At 38.1% G+C, this 23,484-nt stretch overlaps 1 protein-coding gene, 1 long non-coding RNA gene and 1 other non-coding gene across 18 annotated transcripts in view; 2 read left to right on the forward strand and 1 right to left on the reverse strand.

The window, feature by feature from the left end:
- Positions 1 to 23,484, forward strand: part of RAD51B (RAD51 paralog B) — a 329,833-nt gene that overhangs the window by 64,972 nt on the left and 241,377 nt on the right. The gene's annotated exons all lie outside the window — the stretch shown is intronic.
- Positions 5,066 to 15,727, reverse strand: LOC148128188 (uncharacterized). Its single transcript, XR_015741004.1, has 3 exons — positions 15,647 to 15,727; positions 14,559 to 14,652; positions 5,066 to 6,357 (listed from the first exon to the last, which is right to left on the reverse strand). It is a non-coding gene; the product is annotated as an uncharacterized LOC148128188 (long non-coding RNA).
- LOC113444683 (U6 spliceosomal RNA) lies at positions 6,334 to 6,440 on the forward strand. The gene has a single exon (XR_003375275.1). It is a non-coding gene; the product is annotated as a U6 spliceosomal RNA (small nuclear RNA).

The following is a 23,484-nucleotide window of genomic DNA, read 5'->3' on the forward strand; positions in this document are numbered from 1 at the left end:
CTCTATCCATCCATCCATCCATGTTCGAAGCACCGGCCCCGCAGGCACATCGGGAAAGTAGAGCAAAGCCAGTCTGGGAGGGAGGGAAAGAAAGAGAGACCTTATGCATCAGATTGAATGAGGCCTAGTTTAGACTGAGGCCCTTTTCCACATTGAAATATTGAAACCTCTTTGGCTTCTATTAAAGGTTTTGTGGACAAAACATGGTCAAGACTATCAGGAAGCTTCCACATTTTGTTGAGTTTTTAAACAGGATCCATTGGACCAGATCTGCACCCTAAAAATTAGAAGAAGGCAAAAGCAAAATGTACTGGTAAATTACAAGGAAAACACACACACACACACTCCCTTCTAACCCCGCTGGAACAGGTGATTGGACTAGAATAGATATCTTATTATCTTTCTCCTCCCTCCCTCCCTCCTTCTTTATTTCTTTTTCTTTCTGTCCCTTCCTTCCATCCCCCCTTCTTTGTCCCTTTTTCTTCCTTTCCCTCTTTCTTTTCTTCCCCTCTTTCTCTCTCTCTTTCTTTTCTCTCTCTCTTTCCCTCTCTCAGGCTAATCTCTTTGGATCAGGGGTCACCAAACTTTTGACCTCAGGGACCACCAAACTCATAATTTAAAATGCCGGAGACCACTAATATGAATTTTGACTGACTGGCTTTCTGGCGTTGGTGTGTGAGAGAGAGAGAGAGAGAGAGAGAGAGAGAGAGAGATCGATCAGATCCAACCTCTTTCTTTATCTGTCTCACACATACACATAGGAGTGGGATTTAGACCCCTGATCTAAAGCTGTCAAAACTCCAAAAACAGGTCAAGTAGCTCTGGGGAGGCCAGTCATAAATTAGAACACTTGCTAAACAACCGACCATTAAGTGAGGACCACTTGTATTTGGTTTACTAGTCACCTGGCCACGCCTACCCAGTCACATGACCAGCAAGACACACCCATCCAGACACATGACCAGCAAGTCACACCCTTAAAATAGGCCACGCCCACAGAAATTTGAATCCCACCACTGGGTGGGGGGCACTGAGGATGAGTTTGTAGCACCAAGGGGGCGGTGGACCGAAAAAGTTTGGGAACTCATTGGTTTAGATGTTTGCAATTTTTCATTGTTTCGTTATTTTAAAATGTGAAATTCTATTAAATAATGCGTTGGTGGTTCAAAAAAGTAAGAAGTATTACTATTCATAGGGATTTTTCTGATTTAACCATGAAAACAACAGTAGGTGGCAGAATAGCTACATCTAAAGAACTTATTTCTGTTTGCATTGAATTGATATAATGTTGAAAGAAAAATCTTCTATATTTAGAACTGGATTTGTCAGATAATTCATTTTAGAATTCTACAAACCAGGATGATTTTTAAAAAGTTGTTATGAAGCCCATATCTTCCTTACATTTTCGGTTATATTCCATCCAGATTATTATTTTTATAAATTTTATAGCCTACTTTCTGATAATGCATTTAATGCACCTACATTATAAACACATGTATTAAAGTTCTATAGGACATTAATATTATAATCTGCAAAGTATAAAAAAGATTTTTTGAAAAGTATTATTGATGAAATTGTTGTAATTGCTTATTGACTAAGCCATCCGCATCATAATTTATCAACTATGTTTATATAACTCAGTATACTTTACTAGATGAGTATCTGAACATGTTTCATTTTTTTATTCTTAAAGTTCTATGTCTTACTGCTCCATATGTTTCTTTTTATAGATCAAAAATAGTCCAAGTCATTTGAAAGGGTTTTTTTTCCTTCTATTTTCCTATCCCCTTTCCATTAAAGAAATATTTCAGTTTTTTCACCTTAGTGATATCTTCCATTTCTTCCAAATCTTTTCTCTTCCTTTTTTTACTTTAAACAACATCAACCTCTCATTTCCCCCCAGCATTCAAATACTGTATGCTACTGTTCTTTTTATCTTCAGAAGCTATCACTTACTCTCTCCTTCCTTTTGTTCCAAGTCACTTGAAGAAGTGGTCTACTTACACCCTCTGTAATACATTTCTCTCCTCTGATTGCTCTCTTGGCCCCTTTTGGTCTTCTACAAAACCAGTTCTTGCAAAATCACCAATGGCCTTCTGGCTGCTAAACCAATGGTTGTATTTTCGGTCTTCTTCTACTTGATCTTTTACCAACTATTGATGTTCGGGTTACTCCTTCTGCAACCAATTCTGCACTTTTTAACTTTCAGTGATGGTTTGTCTTCCCTTACCTAGCTCGGACCCTCACCTGTAATTTACAGAAGACTTTCCTTCTAGTACATGGTAATATGTAATCATTATCTACAACCACAACAAGAGCAGAATAATAAAAATGACTATTTAAAAGGTAAAATTGGTTTACCTTCTTTTTAGTATGTGGCATGTCTGGTGGATAAGGATTCTTTATTACCTCTATTCCTCTGTCAACATTGGATTGTAAATAATCTAAACGACTCTTTATTACTAGAAATAAAAAGCCAGGTGTTTTATAATAAAATAGTTATCATCCTCTTTCTACTTTTTAAAATATGGTTTATTCATAAAGGAATTAATACCTCCAGTTTCCCTTCCTTAGTTTAAATCACACATTAACAAAGCTACTATTAGTTCTGGAGTGAAGGGAGCATAGATACAGCATCTTTACTGATCTCTTCACTCACCTGATAATTATTGGAAGGCAGATCGGGGAGAGATTTGAACTGTTTCTTCTCAGTATTTTTCCTAACCTCAAAAATGACCATTTAAAAGTGCTGATTAGTTGTATTTGTTATCTTGAGGAAAATACAGTATAAACATACATTTCCTAATTTATCTCTAGTTTAGGCCTAGGTAGCAATCTTCAAAAAGTGTGTGAGAGGTTTCTTGGAATGTATGTCAATAAACCCATTTTGTATTTCAACTTATCACATTCTCAAAAAAAATCCCCAAACTAAAGAAATCTCTTCCCATTAATAAACATCTTTAAAGCCTGGTCATTCAGTCCTGGTCAAAAAGAAATAGCTACCATTAATAGCTACCAGAAACCACAACACATGAATTTTAAGCTGGTCAAATAAGTTCACTTTATATTTCTTCAGTTTACATTAAAAAAGCTTGACCTTTAATCCTGCAAAGTAATTGTTCTCCAGATGAGCTGTTCAGAGCATCCATTGTTTGGGATGATGCTTCTGTCTCTCGTCTGATAGGCTGGGCTTTAATTGAGAGGATGCTCCTCCTCCTCCACTGGACTCCTCCCTAGCGTCCCCAGTTTTTGCTCAGCCTTCATGGATATAGGCAGCTTAATTTCCTTTCCCTTGGCCGGAACAGCAAAGGCTTCAAAAGGAACAAAAAGGTTTGCTTTTAAACTCTAAACAAATCCTTTAAGGCTTTTAGTTTCAATGAGTCAAGCAGCTCCCTACGGTATATAACTCGAGCCAAGGGAGCTCACCGTAGCTTCAGATAATGATCTCTCACCCCCCAGGACGATCGGAGGTGATAACGCCTCGGACGCGTGGCTAACAACTCACATTTCTTAGCCCGTACCATGACGATCTTTTCAAGCTGAGCAGCTACGATCGCTGCCGCCCACGCCTGATGGGAGAGGCTCCATTTTAAAAGGGCCCAAGGCTTCTTTCTCCCCCCTGGAAACACCGTCTGGGGTGGGGGCATCTGTGCCCATCTGCCCCACAGTGCCTTTTTATTCAAGGGGAAATTCTTCAGTATCAACTCCCCACAAGGCGTGGAAGTGCTGCTAAGCCGATTTAACTCATTATGCACCTAAAGAGATAATGGCTGGCGCCATTGCAGACTCACTAACCATGTGGTAGTGATCTGCATTTTATTTCTGGAACTGTGAGAGGCTTTTCTTTCCCCAAGCAGGGGTCTTCCTTCCTGTAGGTATGTATGTATGTATATAGATATGCAGATATAATTATTCTATTTTGGACCCTTATTCATTAAGGAGGAAACTGTTGGCTTATGCCCCCACAGAATTAAACAGCAGCACCATAGCGAGCACCAAGGCCCGTGTCCGCCTGTGCAGGAAGCTGTCGCAGGTCTACATCTTATTTCAACAATTCCTCTTTTCTAGGCCTATGAGGTGTTCCAAATTTGGCTAATTTGGAAATAATAATATTAATAACAAAATAATAATAGCGATAATAATAATAGGAACAAGAATAAGAATTCAATATTCTTACATAAGATTATACAAAACTGGGGAGCATTGTTTTAGGGTTTCCTGGCCATTGCTGGTTCAGGCCCCTGGGTGTGCCAACTGCCCAACATTTCAGCCTCATTAACAGTAAAATTTAATAAGCGGTCACAATGGCAAGCGGCAGTAGCTGAAGAGCCATGTCAAATTCTCAAAACAAATTGAAGCATTCTAGGAGTACCTCCTAAGCAGCAGAAAAAGATGCTAACAAGTGCCAAAAAGTACTAGAAAAGCACATGAAGAAGTTCATGTGGGAGGATGAAGAAAATCTCAAACCTCATCTCCTCCAGCCCTACTTCAGCTCCAGTCCCCCCTGCAACCATCCCTGGATCTGTCTGTGTAATCCGGACGCAGCACAGCTGCACAAGATCAGGTAGCCCATCTGGATCAGTACAAGTAACTCGAAGGGCCTCTGTGGCAACATTGCTCCAACAGCAGCCAGAATCTGTCAAGATGATGACTTACCGGAAAAGATCCCTGCAAAGATGAGACTGTGGGTGGAATTCGCAATACGCCAATGTATCTCTGCGGGGGTGCAGCATACTGCTCTAGACAACAACAGTGCTCCTTCCGATTGGAATTCCCTATAACTCCGGTCATTAAGCAGGACAGAGCATCCTTACCCTCAGGTACCTCTCCACAGGAGATTCTGTAGTTTCAGATATACTCCCGCAAGGTATATAGAAGGAGTAAGGGCTATTGATCGGGTGGAGCCAGAGGACTCAGAGTTCTGCTCAAATTCTCAAATTCTAGTTAGATTTGCATAGGCTCACAATAAGAGGTGATGTGTTGAGGTAATTCCCCATTAGGAGAATGAGCGCATACAGGGAGATGTATTTGAGAGGAGTGTTTGAATAATACATATACAGCACACAGGTACACTGTACAGTAAATGTAGGTTTTTACTTCCAGAAATGTTAAGCAAAGTCCAAAATAAGCAATCCAAAGTCATTCACAAGTTAAATCAGTCAGTTTTCAATCCAGGGATAATCCAAATATCAAATTCCAGTGTCAAAAAACAGTTCAGTAACAGACTTACATTAAATCCAGTAATATCTGTCAATTAGAAGAAATGGAGGAACGGCAATACTTTCCAACAGAAGGAAACAGAGACTGACTCACACTCTCTTCTGAGACTAAGACTAAACAACCCAGGTTTCTGGCTCCATCTTATGGCGGTTTGAGAAACCACATCTAATTACTGTTTTGCATTTTCTTAAAGATACAGTTTTAAAATGTTTATCCTGGTTTATATATTTCTAACCCAAATACCTGTTAGGTGACTTATATTGCTAACATGATGGTTGATGCTACATCTTGACAACTAAAACAATGCCAGCATCTTTTTGTTTATAAGAATTCCATGGCATTATCTATTGAGAGGCCACTTCCCCTCACAAGGATTTCTCCATGAGGGTCCAGGGGACATTTATGCCTATTGCGGACCTCTTTCCGAGGCTGACTGTCGGGCTTCCTTTTTAAGTTGGCAGCCCTCACAGAATATCGCAGCACAGTAACAGCGAGCGCCAAGGCCTGTATCCGCCTGGGCAGGAAGCTGTTGAGGGCCAGTGACTGTAGGATCACCCAATTGCAATACAGGTCCTGAAAGGTGTTTTCTATTTGGCTTCACAATTTGATTCCATATTCAGTCATCTAATTATGAGTTTGGTAACAGCACAACAATTTATGTTAGTAGCTGTGCACAGATATAACAAAAATATTGTCAATAATAACACAATATTAATGATATCAATATTATTATGAATAATAACAATAACAAATTGAATTTACCCCCCCCCCAAAGTGGGGGAGCAAATATCAAAAGGATTTCTTGCCTCTGTTTACATCAGGCCTCTGGACCAGTCAATGGTCCATTAATATCACATACACATATAGATATATAGATATCTCATCTCGTGGGCTTTAGGTCAGAATCTTCAAGGGCAACCAAAAATACCCCCAGAGGACAAAAACCAACTCAAAGTAGGTCAAAACCTCCTAAAGAGACCACTAAGGCAACAAAGGATGCCAAGAGACGCCAAAATGCGTTAGATAAGCATATTTTTTTTAAAAAAAATGCATGAGGGAGGTTAAACAGAAGTCTTAGTCCTCTTCCCTAGCCAGGCTGGTCCCAGTTCCAGAGTGGTTGCTTCATCAGCACATATACTAAAATTAGAATGATACAGAGAAGATTAGTACAGCCCCTGCATAAGGATGACACGTAAATTTGTGAAGTGTTCCATATTTCACCTTGCCTCCATCCCTGGGTCTCTGAACACCATCCAGGAGAGCCTCAGAGGGACTGGTTCAACCCAGGCCTTCAGCGTCGCTACTTGCCTGAAAGACAGTTGTGGGACCATGCCAGAATTCCTCCTCCCAGAGGATATCTCTGACAAATTGAAGGCCTGGAGGGACATGGCGAATTGAAGAGGCATCGCAGCCAGAGTACAGTAGAAGTTGATGGCTAGGCAGCCTCCACAATCTGACCTCAATTCTCACTCGATTTGGTTACTATGCAGAATGGACCTTCATTACCAGCAGGTACCTCCTTCAGGGGAGTATTATATAATCCAGTTACACATTCACATGATGCACAGGATGAGGGGGAACTAGAGACCAGATGAAACAGGTTGAGGAAGGGTCTACTCACGACAGTGACCAAAATCTGTCAGAGGTGGATCCCCTAAAAAAGGGGGGCATGTCAGATGTTGAAGGCATTAAGCCAGACCACCGACCTTCAGGTCTGTTTCGCCCTCAGACTTTTTTTCAAGTCTCTGTTGTTGCTGTTTTTTTTTTTTAAAAAACTACTGCCTGCCTTGATATTCCATTCCCCTCGGCCCAACAATTGTTACTGTGAGAGGAAGTCATAACTTTCCCACAGAGGTTCTTGGACCTCGTCCAGAAACAAGGGGTCTCTTCAGTGCGGTATACCCCTCTTACAGGATATGATAGAAAATTTTTAATTTGGTTTTCTGATTCTGCTAAATTTCTCATCACCATGATGGTAGATAAAACAATAATGGCAATTATCATCCTCCTCTGCAATTCCAACGGAAGAAGAGGCTCTCAAATTAAAGGATATACAGGGTTGAGTTGTCTCCATGTAGGGCATGTCGATCTGATGTGGGGGCCATAAGAGCGGAGTCGGACGCATCCCTTTTTTTTTTTTTTTTTTTTAAATATAGTTTATTAATTTTTACAATTAAAACCAGTCACAATACATACACAAATAAGCAAAAGAAAGAAAGAAAAAAAAAAAGAAAAGAGAAGAGGAAGAGAGGGAAAGAATTTTAAGAAAAGAAAGAAAGAGGTTACAGGATTAAAAGTATTCTTATTTAACAGTTTGCAAGATCTTCTTTTGTTTTCATCACCTTAACTTGTGTCATATAACCACACCTGTTTTTAACTTATATCGCTACCTCGTTGTTATGTATTGGTACTTTCCTTTTATGCCTTATAATATATTATTTATCTTTGGTCAATCCAATTATACCAACAATTCCAGCTGTCATAGTATAGTGAAGTGTCTTTGTTTTTAGCGCCAAAGTCAATTTATCCATTTCTGCGCATCTTGAGATTTTTTCAATAATCATTTCTTCTGATGGAATTTGGTGTTGTTTCCAATGTTGAGCGAAGGCTAATCTGGCCGCTGTTAAAATGTGTATTGTTATGTATTTAGTTTTTTGGAAATTTGCTTATCAAAAATCCCTAGTAGGAAGGACTCTGGTTTGTATTCGATCTGCTCTTTGGTGATTTCTTCCAACCAAGTTTTGATTTTCTTCCAATACTTTTGGGTTTCTGCACAGGACCACCACATATGGAAAAAGGTTCCTTCTTTTTCCTACACTTCCAGCAATGCGGACTCATGTTGGGGTGCATCTTCGCTAACCTCGAAGGGGGAGATGCCATCTATAGAACATTTTATAAAGATTTTCCTTGTATGCTGCCGATTTGGTAATCTTATTGTTTCTGCCCCAAACTTTCTCCCATTCCGCTAATGTGATGCTACGCCCTACATTCTTACTCCAAGCAATCATATTTCCTTTTACGATTTCTTCTTCTAATTCTGTTTCTAATAAGTAGTTATAAAATTTTGTTATGTTTTTTTATTTGATCCTAATAAAATTTTATCTAACTGTTGTAGTTTGTTATTAATTCCGAATTCTTTTTGTCTTGTTTATATCTGCTTTGAATCTGAAGATAAACCCATTGATCAATTTTATGTCCTTGCTCTTGAAGATCCAGCCTCGGTTTCAAATTTCCTTGTGGGTCTAATAAGTCTTTGTATTTAATCATTTTAGTAAGCTCCAAATTGTTTGGGTGAATCATTGCCTCCATTGTTGAAATCCATACTGGTACTTTTGTATAATGTTTTTTCCTTATTTTCCTCCAAATTGTTAATAGTGCGCCTCTAATTAAATGTCTGTGGAAATATTTTTGACTGGTTTTCCTACGTCCCATAGAAAGGCGTGCCACCCCTTTTGTAAATCATGGCCTTCTAGAAATAGTATTCTTTTATTGGTTAAACTCACCCAATCCTTCAACCAAACTAATGAGGTGGCCATATGGTATAACTCCCAGTTTGGAAATGCTAACCCTCCCCTGCTCTTCATATCCTGCATTGCTTTTACATTTATTCTGGGTTTTTCCCTTGCCAAATAAATTTCAGAGTTGTTCTATTGAGTTCTTCAAAAACTTTTATGTAATTTAATTGGGATCGTTTGGAATAAATACAAAAATTTAGGAGAATGTTCATTTTAATAGTAGCAATTGGCCTAGTAGTGAAATTTGAAGTTTCCCCACAATTCTAAATCTTTCTTTACCTGATGTATCAGCTTATCATAATTGTTTTCTTTAAGTGTCTTACAGTGTGGGGTTAGCCAAATTCCTAAATATTTCACTTTCTTTGTCACTTGTATCTGCATTATTTCTTCTAGTTCTATTTTCTGTTTTTCTGTTAGGTTTTTGGTCATTAATTTGGTTTTTTTTTGTTTATTTTAAGTCCCGCTACTGCTCCAAATTTCTCTAATTCACTCATCAATTTTGGTCCCCTGTCTTTTGGTTCTTCAAGGAAGAAAATCATATCATCCGCAAACGCTTGCAATTTATATTCCTCTTTCTTAACTGTTAATCCCTTTATATCTGAATTCCGCCTAATTCGTGTTAATAATGTCTCTAATGCTAATATGAAGAGCAGGGGAGAGAGTGGGCAACCCTGTCTCACTCCTTTTCTATCTTTATTGGGCGGGTGCATTCCCCATTCACTATTATATTAGCTTGTTGTGTGTCATATATAGTTGTTATAATATTTTCAAATTTGGTACCCAGATTCAAATTATAAATTTTTTGAATTAAAAATTGCCAATTCAAATTATCGAAAGCTTTTTCTGCATCTAGAAACATGAGTGCTACTTGTCTCTCTGGGTGGGCTTCATAAAATTCTAGTACATCTAATACTATTCTTAGATTATTCTTTATTTGCCTAGTTGGAAGGAATCCATTTTGATCTTCATGTATATACAAGTTTAGCAATCTTTTTAATCTGTTTGCTATAATAGAAGTGAATATTTTATAATCAGTATTTAAGAGTGAAATCGGCCTGTAATTGTTTATATATCTGGGATCTGTATCCTCCTTCGGGATCAGCGAGATCAGTGCCCCCTCCATGAGTCCGGCATCCTAGCTGCTAGTAAAACGTCATTAAAAACTTCCACCATAAGTGATCCGATTTGATCTGCTATTGCCTTGTACAGCTCCCCTGGGATCCCATCTGGGCCCGGGTTTTATTATTTTTCTGGCTCTCTATTGCTGATTTCAATTCCGATTCAGTAATGTCTTTATTTAATAGTTCAGCCATTTCTTCCCCAATTGCCTTATCCTTTACTTCATCTAGATAATTCCTTATTCTATCTTCACTGACATCCTCTCTTTTGTATAAATCTTCAAAGTATTTATGAATGATTTCTTTTTCTGTTCTATTTCCTGGTATGTATCTCCTTTGCTATCTATTAACTGGTATATCAGTCTCTTCTCTTTCTTTTTTTCAATTTATAAGATAGCCATCTTCCTGGCTTGTTGGCATGTTCAAAATAGATTTGTCTAGTTAAGTTCAAATTCATAGTCATTTTCTCTTGATCAATTAAATTCAGTTTATGTTTGATTATACTTATCTGATTTTGCAGTTTGGATTCTTTTGGGTTATTTTGTAGAAGGGTTTCTAGCTCCTTAATTCTCTGTTGTAATTTGTTTTGTTGGGAGTATTTTTCCTTGTTTCTCTTAGCATTATAAGAGATTGTTGTGCCTCTTATAACCGCCTTCATCGTATCCCAAACGTTTTGTTTCGTGGTTTCTCCGTTATCATTTTCTTTAATAAAAAAAATCAATTCCTCCTTTAATTTATTAATATATTCTTTCTCTTATTAATTGAGTGTTTAAGGTCCATCTTTTCTTTGGTTTTGCCCTGCCCTTCCATATTACCTGTATTGGATTATGATCTGCCCATTCATTAGGCAAAATTTCCACTTCTTTTGTCTCATTTGCTATCTCTCCACTCATCCATGCCATATCAATCCGTGTCCATGTTTGGTGGGGATTTGAATAAAATGTAAATTGTCTTTTTCAGGATGTAATCTTCTCCATATATCTGTCAGATTTAGCTCTTTCATCATTTCCCTACAAATCTTGGGGAGCTCTCTCTTCCCCTTTTTATTCTTCCCGGCATTACTGTGATCCTTTTGGAAATCAGCAATGGAGTTGAAGTCCCCTACCATACAAATATTTCTTTTTGCAATTCAACCAATTTTCCATATAGGTGTTTAAAAACTCTTTTTGGTCTCCATTTGGGGCATATATTACTACTAAAAGAATTGGAATATCATTAATCCAGATCTGCAAACCCAGAGTCCTTCCTTCTAAGTCCGACCATATTAGCTCAGATTTCAAATCCTCTTTCACATATACTGCGATTCCTTCTTTTTCTCCTCATCTGCTGGTGTGGTAAATAATTTTCCTAATTTCGGGCATTCTAAATATTTTTCATCCTTCTTCTTTATATGGGTTTCTTGCAGGCACGTTATATCTGCATTATGTTTAATTAATTTAGATAATATCCTTTTTCTCTTAATTGTTGAATTTAAACCATTTATGTTTATTGATAGTAATTTTTTTTCTTCTCCCATCTATTTAGTTTTGTTTTGCTCTTTGTCGTGTAACAATTCCTCTGTCTTCTTGCGCTTGTATTGATGTAGTTCCTTCTGTCTTTTGTTGTGAATAGGTATTTTCTTGGTTTCCTACCGTTCCAGTTCTATTTTTATGTCCACTGTATTCTTCTTGAAACTTTGTGTCCAATTTCTCCCTACTACTTTGCTCCTGTGGGCCCACCATCCGTTCGTAAAAATCCTGGGCTTTTTCCATAGTATCTATTTTGATTTTCCTCTCTTTCCACGACACTAACATTCCTTCTGGAATAAGCCATTTAAATGTGATTCTTTTTTATTTAAATATGCTGCCAGGAATTTATAGTCACGCCTTTGTTCCTTTATTCTCCTCGGTATCTGTTTAAGAATCACAATTTCTTTCTCTTTGTAGGTTATAGTTTTATCTCTTGAGGTTCTGTATATCATGTCTCGAACACATCTTCTAGTGAATCGTATATGTACTTCCCTAGAACAATTGTGGCGTCTTGCATAATTTGTATTGACCCTGTAGACTTCATCAAACTCTTTTTGAATTTCATCTTTATCCATCTTCAATAAACCGCCAGTATTTCTGCCATCAAGTATTCCAGGTCTTCTTCTTTTGATTCTGTCACATTTTGGAATCTTAGGTAAGTTGCTGCCTTGTCCATTTCTAGGAGGACAAGGGAGTCCTCCATTTCTTTGCTCATGCTTTTGAAATCTTCATCCACCCTTTCTAATTCCCTTTCTGTTCGTTCGGTTCTTTTCTCTACTTCTTTTATTATAACTTCGTTTTTCTCCAAGGCCTGCTGCAACACCCCCACTTTATCCTCTACTTTAGAAATGTCCGCTTTCATTTCTGTCTTTAGTTTCCCCATTTCTTCCTTCAATTCATTGATATCTGCCCTTGTTTCACTGTGGTTTTTAATCATTGTTTCTTGCAATCTTGTCAATGAGTCCTGTAAAGTTAGGAACATTGCTTGGATATTCGCATTCGAGATGCTAGTTGACTTCTCTGTTGGTAGTGTTTCCTCTATTGTTTTTGTGCCATGGGTGAAGTTGTTGTCAAAGTAGACATTATTGTGGGATTAACCTTCCTACCAGATTTCAAAGCAGTGGTAGTTGTAGTAGTCATTTCCTTCAAAATTTGTTTTTGTTGTTGTACAATATTGAATATATTATTCCAAATTGGCATTCAGTATTCTTAGTTCTGTAACTAAAATTGACCAAGATCTATCAACCTATTAAGTAGCTATATTCTTGACTAATTAGTAAAGTGTATATATTTTTCTCTAGTTTAACTTCAATATAAAGTAACCTTAACTATAAAATATATTACATTCACAGATAAACCCACACAAAGAAATATAATATTGGTCTAGAGAGCTCTAAGCTTATTAAGTAGCTAATGCTTAATATTCTTACTGTCTCCCCTATATTCCCATTCAAATTATAACAATCTCTATTAATAATAACTTAACTAAATTAATCCAATATTTTAACACTCTAATATTTCATTACTAAATGTACATATTTATCAAGAGGAAATCAGAGGGAAAAAAAAAGCAAGCATATTTCAACATAGTATACCATCAACAAATAAGAAAGAAGAGAGGCTATTTTTAGTAAGTATGTACACACAGAAAAGGGTTGAGAAAAAGAAAAAGAAAATTCCAAAGACAAGAGTTTTTGTTTCCGCTTTTCACTTTGGAAGCTTCCACTTCTAGCACACCGGAAATGGCAAATGAAGATTTGCTGAGTAACAGCTGCCAGTAAGCAATATTCCCACTCGTTTCAACGTTCTGGGTGCTGCCTATGGAGTTGCTCTGTCTTTCCCCCCAATCGGCTTCGTTCTGCTTCTGGATCCAATTTAATAGCTTCAATCCAAATGTTAGTGATAATAGAGTCTTCAGACTTCCAAAATTCTTTTTACTTCTTTTTTATTTCCGACTCTCTTCTGCCTGCCAAGCTCTTTCACATTCACTAAACCAATTCTTTTGTAGCCTCTTCGTCTTGGAGCTCACAGCTGGCATTCACACAGTATTTAACAGCCTGGAATCAGTCTATTGTCAAACAAATATCTTCTCTGCCACGACTCTCTTTCCCCCCCGAGCTTGCAAACTTTCACTCACTTTTTTCTTCCCATCGGTGGCAGTCCGGACTTCGGAGCCTCCATTGTTAGGAGGCTGTTCTTGATCGTTGGGCTCTGGAGGGCTTCCTCTTCGTTACAGGGGGGTTGCATCCCTTTTTTTTACTGGATCGTCTCTCAGGTAGCTGTGCCATCTGAGGGAGAGTATCTCAAATTCCAATATCAGGACGCACAAGGACACCGCAAAACTCTATTAAATTATCTGCTCGAGTCAGGGCATCTCAGGTTACTCCTCGCCTACTGCTATGGCTCAGACATTGGCAAGCAGATATCACACAACTAATGGAAGCTTGCTTCCTCCCCAATATATGGAGATAATTTGGTTGGTGGTACCCCTGACCTATCTCTGATAGAGACTAGAAGCAGAGAATAAGTTCCTCTCTTTTCATAGACCCCAAAATAGTCCTTCCCAGCTTTTGGGAGGGTTCCTTCGTTCCCTCTACCAGGGACTTTTTCTTTCCAGACTCCAGGGACCAACTGGACACATGACTCACCAGTAGTCAGTTAGTTTCCGATCTGGAGATAGATACTGAAGGGGAGGGCAGACCAAAAGAATCTCTTGAGGAACATGAAATAGAGGTCTCCGAGGCACAACATAGGCCTCACAACTGTGCCCCTATTGGTGGAAGGCTCAAGCCTTTCACAGACAGACGGAATGCCTCTACCTCTGTTTCCTGGGTTAGAGATATCAGAAGATTAGGCCTGGCTATAGAATTTTCATCCTCTCCCCGGAACCTTTGCATTACTTGCCCTCTCCCCGGGGATCCTGTTAAAGGGAGCATGATGGAGACAGCAATTGTTCATTTATTGGAGATCCAGGCAACCGACCTGTGGCACCGGATCATCAGGGGCAATTTTAGTTTTAAAATGACTAAATCGGTCCATAGTTCATAGGAGGCTTAAGATGAGTATACTGAACTCCATACTTCTGAGCTTCAGAAGGGGCGATTTTCTACTCTCCATTGACTTAATGGAGGCCCATCCCCACATTCCAATTAGATCCTCGCATAGCAAACCTCTTAGTTTTTGTTATAATACTCAACGTTTTGAATATGTTGCACTGTCCTTTGGGTTGTCATCTGCCCAAGGTTCTTACAAAGGTTCTGATGGCTCTGGCTGTCCATCTCAGGGGAACACCTGTTAGACCGCAGTGTTATTTATATGACATTTCATTATTATCTTGTTCATATAAACAGGCAAAGGGGAGGCCTTAGCATTGGTCATCACTAAGAGAGACTTGCAGTCCATCTCTCATCACCCACGCATATGCAAGTTTCTTGCACGGGGCTACAATCTTACGGCCTTCTGTAGTGCATTGATATCACACGTGGGACCTCAACAAGGTCCTTACCGCACTCAAGAAAACTCCCTTTTGAGCCCATGTAGACCATGAGTCTCCGTTCCTAAAGTACAAGGTGGTTCTCTTGGTTGCCATTACATCAGCCAGTTACATCTTGGATCTAGTAGCCTTGTCAGTTAGACAGGAGCTCTGTATTTTTCACACAGACAGAGTGGTCCTTAGTCCAGATCCATCTTTCACCCATAGATAAATTTGGGTTTCCACAGACCATAGGAACTGATACTCCCATTTGTTTGTCTGAAACCAACATAAAATCTGGCATGATAATGCCACAATCTAGATGTAAGGTAACCTTTCTGCATATATTTCAACCGCACGATGTGTGTTAGAAAACGAAGGTTCTCTTCATTTCTTTTCAACCACCCACCATTGGGTGCAAGACCTCTTCCTCAATGACCATTAAGTGGCTAAGAGCACAATTCCCAAGTCCTATGAGACACAGTCTCTTCCTGTACCCAGGGGCATCACTGCTCATTCGACCTGGAGCGCTGCGATGTTGACAACATGGGCCACAAGCGCCAATAGAGAAAATTTACAAGGCGACAACATGGGCCTCACTATCGCCTTTTGTTTAGAAACTATTAGAATGATGTCTTCGCCTCTACGGAGGCTGCCTTTGACAGGAGAGTGTTACAAAGGGTCCATAGGGACCAAGAAAAAGGGGAATCCGAACCAGACAGAAGCCCTCCCATAGGATACGCCAAGCTTTGGTATATCCCAAACAGTGGATGCTCTGAACAGCTCATCTGGAGAAGGGGCGTTGGTACTTACCTGACATGCCCTTTCTCTGTGAGCTGTGAAGAGCATCCATCCTTACCCTTATTCGTCTGGTGGGATGCTATTTCAGCCAAGTATTAGGGTGAAGGAGAAGAAATATTTCATCACTTGGACTTCGCCAAAACTGGGGACGCTAGGGAGGAGTCCTGTGGAGGAGGAGGAGCGTCCTCTCAATTAAAGCCCAGCCTATCAGACGAGTGACAGAAGCATCATCCCAAACAATGGGTGCTCTTCACAGCTCACAGAGAAAGGGTGTGTCAGGTAAGTACCAACGCCCCATTTATTAAAATTTTCTCTTTGTCTCCCTTCAGGAATAACTCCTGTAGTTTTAAAATGTCCCCTTTGTAAATCCTAAATAAAAAGACTTTCCAAATCATTCTTCTAATGTATTATTTCTATGTTCTCTTTAGTTATTAGGATAACAGCTAAAGTAGTTAAGAGAAGAAGTGGGTAAACCCACTGTCCCTTTGAAGGTACTGAACTTTGTCTTAGGCAGGATTATTATTCCCTGGCTCTCAGAGCTTTCAAACTGATTGAAGATTTCTATTTTATGATCACTTCATTGGCAGACTCTGTATGGAGAAAACTTGTGGGTGATCCTAATCCTTTCCTTACTCCAGAGAGGAATTTCAAGGAGCTGATCTGTTTACTTGCTTCTCTTATTGCCAAGTTCTTACAGAACTGTCTTCAGTCTGCCATTGCTTTCCCAGAAGTTCCCCAACCGTGTCTTTTTTCAGTATGTTCTTTTTTTTTTAACCACCTACTCTAACCTACATCCTTAAGCTTTTCTGGTGGACTAAGTAACTGGTGCAAACCTGCTTAGCTTTCTTAGATCAACCAAGGATTGCTGGAAGCTACCATATATTAGACACTTTTAGTCAGTGGTGGGATTCAATTTTTTTTACTACTGGTTCTGTGGGCATGGCAGGGGAAGGATACTGTAAAATCTCCATTCCCTCCCCACTCCTGGGGGAAGGTTACTGCAAAATCCTCATTCCCTCCCCACCCCACTAACCTGCTTTCCAGCTCCGTTCTCCTGTGCAGGGCAACAAAAGAAGACCCAGCCAATCAGCTGGGACTTGGAGGAAGAGAATAGATGGGGACGGGCCAGTCAGAGGTGGTATTTGCTGGTTCTCCAGACTACTCAAAATTTCTGCTATCGGTTTTCCAGAACTGGTCAGAACCTGCTGAATACCACCTCTGCATTTAGTACCACTTTAAACTTTAAGGTATAATTCACACAACACAAAAAAGTCTTCAGACCTAGAACAATAAAAAGTACATCCCATTAATGTACAAAAGTTGACAGTAAGTTAAAATAGGTAAGCTGAAGAACAAGAAGAATTCTGCAGTATTGTATCTGAGGCCTTTACAGCAACTACTGTGTTTCTCCAACAATACACCCGCCCCATAGGAAGACTTATTCAGCCTACAAAAAATCCTGCAACAGTAGTCTTGATTGGGATCACTGGGTTTTTAGATTGAGATCAGCCATATTTTGTGTATGAGAATGAAGGGGTGAAAATATTCTTCCATGGGTACTTACTGGATCCATGTAATTTCTTCCTTAAAATGACTTACAATTCCTGTGTTTATGACAAGGTAATATGTTGTTCTGTAAATAACCTGTTAGCTGGATGAAAAAAGTATCTTTTCATGTGAAAATACGGATAGAAATAATATAGTGACTGATACCCTATTTGCATGTGTACTTTGGATGGGATAAATTGATGTAGATGTTAAATCATAACAACCTTGTGGGCAAAATATCAAATTTTGATTTATCAGATCTCCTTCACAATTTTGGACAAAAGCCAATAGCTAAAGGGATGTATTGTTAATTTTATAAAATGCTGAACTGATTTCTAGTTGATACTTGTTCTGATGATCTCTGGAGAACATCACACACTGAGGCATAAAGTAATGTTCTGCAGTCAGCAGAACTGCCAAAGTTGCTTATGTAAAATATTGATTTGGTTATCCTTAAATGTATTCTTCAGGAGACTCAGTGAATGAACACATACCTAAAATCAAGTCTGTGTAAATCTGCTCAGTTTTCATATGGCAACTGACTGCAAGTGACATCTTAGAGGTCAATGTTAGATAAATGAGATAATATTTTATTTCTAAAAAGTAAAAAATCGAAATGGTATGCTGATGACAATGGATTATTTCTTTTCCCTCTATTCCCTTTTTGCATTTTATTTGAAATAGGTTAGTTATTAGAGCTTTGTGACTCTGAAGGCCAGACTTGTCAGCATTGCTTTTTATTTCATAAATAACTCTCTAAAACAAGAATGAGGACCCAGACTCCTATATTCAATTCATATTCCCAGCAAAAGACTGCGTGTTTCCTAGATTGTAGGCCAAAAGAATGCCTCAAACTTTAACCTAACCTAGCCAACATCGATCCCAGTAATTTAAATTAAAAATATCAATTTTTCTTGGAGAAGCTAGGCCTAGCTTTCTAGAAAATATATCTACTTGATTATTTCAAACTAATACTTTCTGTTATTAAAGTGTATTAAAACATAGAAGTAAGTGACATCCAGGAACTAATTTTCTTTGTCTTCTGTCTATGTAACCTCTTGAGTTGTCTGTGTATTGAGAAAATTAAAAAAGACCTTTGATTATCCAGAAGCATATTTGCTAGCATGTTTAGTTCTTTTTTTGGAAGGTCTTTTGATGCAATTCTCTTGTTTCCTTACTCATCTCTGTGGTAGTGGAAAGGAATATGTGTCTTGGAAGCCTGTTAATTGCAGCCTGTATTTAGTGGGCAGTGTTTAAATTGTCAAATATGTTCGATGTTTCCAGGAGATCCATCTACAGTAGAATATCCACCAGTATATGAATACAGATATTGTGGGGGATAAAGGCTACATTCCTACAAGTGATGAGGGACAAGACAAAGAAAGGAAAAAAAAACAGGACGAACTAATGGCTTAAATTTGTTAAATTTAAATTGATTAAGTGTCAGTATTATTATTTCCTGAACATTTGATAATTTTCTCTTGTTTATCACATTTAAAGTTATAATGTGAGATGGCAAGCTTTGGAAGTACTCTGGAATTGGACCTAAAAGATTAGTGTGTGATATTGCTCCTCAACTTGATTAATTATGAATTAAGTACATCATTAAGTACATCATTTGATTAAGTACATCATAAATCAAATTATTATTTTCACATGATTTAGTTGGACTTCTGGAATCCTTTGAATTTTGAGGATTATTGATTATAATTTTAAGTTTTCCAACAGTTACAATTAGAAGGAAGAATAAAGTATGGTAGAACATTGAAGTCTTATTAGCGTTATGATCAATTCTTTGCTGTAAAATAACAGAACTTATTAAGACTAAGAATCTTAAAAATAGTATTATCCCACATCAATGCTGCTTTTAATCAGATGCTTCCTATGGAATCTCACATAAGAGTTAGTTGATGCAATCTTCACGTAGTGAATGCAAACAATTAGTGTAGTTTAGGATTATTCTATTGATCAGGCCAATCGATTCAACTGTCTAGTACATTTACAATATTCACATGTTTCAAATCTTCATTCAGAAATCTGTGCTTTTATTCAGAACTTTTCTGGAGGAAAAGAAAAGCATGTTGAAACTAACCTCTAAGCCCCAGTGTCTGGCAGGATGTGGAAGAGGGAAAGCAATATGATCTACCCTGCCCTTTGGGAATATCTTGCGCATGTCTTTACAAACAGGTTTGTACAAGCTGCAAGCGTATGGGCTGTTCGGCTATGGAGTAGCCCCTCCAGGCATGTAGACTTTTTGTGGAGCAGAACAACACAGGGGGCAGGAGGGTAGCTTTTGAAGGTTAGGTTTGTGTTGGCTGCACTCCTGGCTTAGAGAGAGGAAAGGCAATACCCTAAGGCTATTTCTGGGTGGTGATAGTTTCAGCTAGAAGACATGTAGCTGCTTGAGACGAGCACATTTTTGCATGGTGTTTTGTGTGGTTCCCCCCCCAAGTTCTGGAACTCCTATTAATTTTTTGGAAATTATTTTTAAACCTTTGGCATAGATTTATATCCAATCTCTCCTCTTCCCAGAAAGCTTTTAAAAATGAGTTGCATAACTTGGATTGTTTTTTTCTTTAGAAATCAGAATTAAAAGTAAGGGCTAACCTGCACTGATGCTTCATTGTTTTCAGCTAAATCTCTAGGCCCTTTTTTCTGATTTAACAGAATATTTAACGGAATAACACAGTGGGAAGGACCTTGGAGGTCTTCTTGTCCAACTCCCTGCTTAGGCAGGAAACCCTTGTTGGAGCCTTCACAACTTCTGAAGGCAAGTTGTTCCACTGATTAATTGTTCTGTCAGGGAATTTCTTTTTAGTTCTAGGTTGCATCTCCTTGATAAGTTTCCATCCACTGCTTTCTGTCCTGTCCTCAGGTGCTTTGGACAATAGCTTGACTCCCTCTTCTTTGTAGTAAACCCTGAGATACTAGAACATTGCTACGTCATCTCTAATTCTTCTTTTCATTAAACTAAACATACCCAACTCCAGCAACAGTTCTTTGTATGTTTTAGCTTCCAGTCAATCATCCTTGTTCCTCTTCTCTGCACTCTTTCTGGAGTCTCAACATCCTTTTTTGTGTGAAATATGACTCAAGTAAGAAATAGCTCTGTGCTGCTGTAGATTGCTCTTGTTAGGAATATATTTTTGTCAGCTGTCATAAGGATTCAGGGACAAAATGGCAAGTTTTGCAAAGAGGGGATAAAACCTATGAAATGCCAAGCACAGTTTTATTGTATTCAAAAATTTTAAGACCAGAGTATATTTGGAAGATGTGCTGAAATAAGAACGTTGGTAGGATATGGGCAAAAAAGTGAATTACAAACTTAAGTTTTAATTAAAGGTTTAATTTACAAACTGAAATTCAGTGACAAAAATGTAACATTAGAATAAGAAAGATTATTTCCTGTTAATGGAAATCATGGAGAACCAGTGAGAAGATAACCCAACCCATACCCTTTGAACAGGTTGATGGGTCAGTATGCATTTTTGAGGACCATGGAAGTCTTTCCTTCCCCTTAACTGTAGAAAATTGGAAATTTACAGGAAATTCCTGAAAAAAGGCATTGATGGTGTTATCTTGTTGGGTAATGAAATGCTTATAAGGAAACAACCAAACTCAGTTCCAAGCACTCTACAATTCAGCCCTGAACTATACATATACTCTTCTACTGAAAAAAGCAATAAATATGGACACATTTTTGTTTAAAAAAGTGGGTTTTATTCATTGTAAACTGATTTGAGTTGGTGTTACAATAATGCTGATCATTTTAGTTGGATCTTAAAGAGAACTGACTTTCAGTAGCCTTATACTGTACTTTCCCATCCTGGAATTAAAATTAAAACTGATTTATTGGTTGCTATTATCAGTTCTTAAACTTTGATGAAATTTTATTATATTACTTTTCAACAAAGTCTGATAAATAATTTTGATTTTGCAGAGGATCTTGGGGCCCCCAGAGATTCCTGGCTCATATTTTGAGAAACACTGGTCTAGATTATTAAATATTTAAGATGGAGTGATGTAAGTATTGTGCTGTGAAGTAGATTTTTCCAGAATCTTAGCTGAGTGCCTGTTTAGTAAACTATAAGTATGAGGCCCCATTATGGCCCCATTTTGCATATATCTGCATTAAAAAGGCTTTTTTCAAGATGTTTGAAAGTTAGTATCAGATTTCAGTGTACGAATGAAGGGTCCTTTGCAATCTCTGAACTAGGTTGTTTTCTTGCAGATGTTTCATTACTCAAACTAGGTTACATCATCAGTGCTCATCATCATCATCATGGGCACTGATGATATTACTTGGTTTGGGTAATGAAATGTCTGCAAGAAAACAGTCAACCTCCAAGAGCACCAAGAACCCCTTATCTCAGGGCTGTCAAACTCCCGGTTCATGGGCCATCACGTGCCCATGCCCGGTTTAGCGAAGGGGGAAAAGGTCCTGATACATCGTGTGATGTTGCTGTGACTACATGAGTTTGACAACCCTGCCTTATCTCAACCCTGAGCTACAAATATTTTCCTTTATTGAATGGTATCATCATATAGAAAAAAAAAGTTACAGATGGTAACCGTTGATATTAATGATTTGCCATGTTCTGCAAATAACTTAGTTATTTGGAGTTTACGAGCCAGAAATATATATGAATGGCAACTTGGAGAATGAGCTGCTTTGGATTAAGCAAAGACATTTTGGAGTGCTATTAATTATTTCTAAATAAAAAAATGTAATAAAAACTTGATATACCATACCCATCCTCCAGAAATTTACTTTCTGTAAGGAATTCTGCGGGGAACACTGTCAGTTCAGGTGTGGAAGAGCTTTAACGTTGTCATTACATGCTTAAAGCTGTTTCTTTCATCCTGAAATCTATTGGTTTATCATAGTAGCTTCTTAAACTGTTTTTCACAGTTTACGAAGACCATTAATTCTTTTGGAATTTTTCATCAATTCTTTTGAAATTTTTCATTAATTCTTTTGAAATGTAACTATGATAGTGATATCATAGTGAGCCTGGTTGGGATAATGGGAACTTGTTCACCCCTGTGCTGTAAGCTGCTAATAACTACCAAATATCCTTCAGTGTTGAAGGACGCCGCTAGTCCAATGTCTAGTCATACTTATGTGTTGTCTGAAATACTGCCTGCTTCAGGAGTAAGTGCAAGTTTGAATACCACCGCTTTTACAAAGCTAGGAAGTGAACAGTGACTGTCACCTCCACTCATCGTCTTTGTCATGCTGTATGATTCCATTTTGTTTATTGGTTACAATGGCTTACTAAATTCATTTCATAATACATGTCACTCCTTTTTGTTGACGTAAAACTTGAAGTATTGTTTTTTAAGTAGCTTTTCAGCAATTCACAGATCATGATCACATTTCTGGGCACAAGAAGCATGTATCTCAGGTTTTGGAGATAAAATTGCAATCCTAAAGATTTAAATACATACAGTATATTCCTGTTTCTTTTGCAATATGCTGAGTTACTGTCCCATCCCTATGAAAGTGACTGGTACTTTGGTTGATTTTGTTGTTGCATGAACTAATTTTTTTTAAAATAACATAATACCAATGAAGAAAGCTTTTTGATTGTTCTTCTAGCTTTTCCATCTTCTACTCCCAATAGGAAGCCTTTAATGCGTATTTTTTTCTAAATAATGTTGCATGTGAAATTGGAAATTTTACTCTGTTCTCATAATAAACAGTCATTTCATGTGAGGTTCTCCCCTCCCTTCTGGTGGATTCCAAAGCCTTTGTACCTTTCCTGGTTACTGATTGATGGTTCTGTACTGTGTTTCCTTTAATTTTGCAATAAACCAACAAGGAGGCTGAGACCACAAGTTTACAGAGGATGATTTATTTACTCAACCAGATTTGCAGGGATGACAGAGTCAGATTTAGTAGTTTCAGTGTGGTCCTTGGGAGGGCAGAAGATGTATCTGAGAAAAAAGCACCATAGAAATAACATTCTTATTCATCCATATAGAAGCAGTTTTAATTTTGTTTCTTGAGCAGTTATAAGCAGGTACAAGATTACACAAAGATGGACATTAAAGGGAATGCTACTATTAAATTACTAATTTCCCATAACCTTAAAAAAACCCTGCAATATTTCTGTTACTATATGATTTTTCCCCCATTTCTGCGCAGAATAGAACAGGAAATCTGAGAATACTCTTAAAATACTCTACATATGATTTTTTTAAAAATCTGTTTTTAGTATGAGCCTTCCTTAATCACAGTCAAAATGAAATGTGTCTGGTATGCCAGCTTCCTTTTCAGTTCTTCCACAGAAAAAAGG

This window comes from Pseudonaja textilis, chromosome 1 (assembly GCF_049901715.1).
Source record: "Pseudonaja textilis isolate UNSWEBS1 chromosome 1, rPseTex1.2, whole genome shotgun sequence".
NCBI lineage: Eukaryota > Metazoa > Chordata > Lepidosauria > Squamata > Elapidae > Pseudonaja > Pseudonaja textilis.